Source organism: Austrofundulus limnaeus, unplaced genomic scaffold (assembly GCF_001266775.1).
Source record: "Austrofundulus limnaeus strain Quisiro unplaced genomic scaffold, Austrofundulus_limnaeus-1.0 Scaffold54, whole genome shotgun sequence".
Taxonomy (NCBI): Eukaryota; Metazoa; Chordata; class Actinopteri; order Cyprinodontiformes; family Rivulidae; genus Austrofundulus; species Austrofundulus limnaeus.
The window spans coordinates 1,685,125-1,686,551 of record NW_013952456.1 but is presented as its reverse complement, the minus strand read 5'-3'; positions in this window follow the sequence as shown (position 1 = coordinate 1,686,551).

Genomic DNA, 1,427 nt, shown 5'->3' with positions numbered 1-1,427 from the left:
TGTGTACATGACCTTATTAAAAGTTACAGTTTAGTGTTCTGTTTGGTTTTACCGTTTTTTTCTCCCTTTCATTTTTACAAATGACGGACACTCGCAGAGAACTTTAATCAAGGTCTTTTTTTTCTTGGTTGTGCAGTAGACTGTGTCTACCCCTGCACAGGATCTGTGCCATGATGGCTCAGAGAATAGATACATGCAGCATAAAATACCCACAAAMCCATACTTACTGAGAACTACTCTGTACCTGTAATCTTCACACACAGGAACCGGGGGCGGAGCCAACAGCTCAGGTGGTCACACTCATACAGACACAAAACCAGCTTGTGCTGAGAAATCTTTGATGGAGTCTGATCTTGTGATGGCAGGTGAACAAACCAAACAATGGGTACAAACAGTTGCGCGAGAAGCAGGATATGATCGAGAAGACGGAGCAAAAATGGTTTAAAGGAGACACTTCCTGACTTGTTTGTGTTCAGGCTGTGACACATTGTCATTGTTTGGGTGGCGTGCCGTTGTGCACTAACGCTGAAACCAAACTGACCCACATTAAGAGTCTTCACATGCCACATGGAGCTGAATTTAACATCACTGAATCAGCACGGTTTCATTCACTGCCAGGTCACTGCAGTTAAACTCAAAAAGAGTCAAATGTAGTTCAAAATAAAACTTCAACTAAAATTTGGATATGAAACAAACACATGGAAAACTAACCAGGTGCTTTACACAAACACAATCTCGTTTTTTAACGAGTTAAAAAGCTTCAGTACGATTTAACAACAAACAAACCAGAGCATGTTGGGTCCTCCTGGTTTTGTTCTGCTCTTGGAGCAGAGGTATTTTGGGTGGTGTGTGTGTCCCACTCAGCTTGGCTGCACTTGTGAACATGTAGTGAAAACTTCAATCAGAGAATTTATTGATAGTCTGGAACTCACAGCTGCTGTCCTGGCAGTTTGAGTCGATCAGATGCTGAGWGCTGAAATGGAGCTGCTATTGGATCAATCAGTTTTCTGGACAGACAACATAAAGTACATAATGAAGACAAGCGTTTTCGCACATTTGTGGCAAATCGTGTGTTAGCCATCAGAGATGCACCTCACATATCRCAGTGGAGGTACATTAGTTCCAAAAAATAATCCTGTGGATTATGCCTCTAGAGGTATGAGGGTGAAATATTTGCTGAATGGAGGAAGTTGGATTGAGGGCCCAAAGTTTCTCCTTGACCCAGAAAGGAACAGAATTGCTCCTGAAGATGTTGACATTATAAGAGATGTCACAATGAACATAATCACTCAGGACATTCCAAATGCTACTGATCAGCTCCTTTGATATTTCTCAGATTGGGGGAAACTTACCACCATGGCCTGTATGCACGCTCACCACGCAAGACTCCACTGCTGAAGAAACAGCATGTTGAAGCTCCTTTAAAG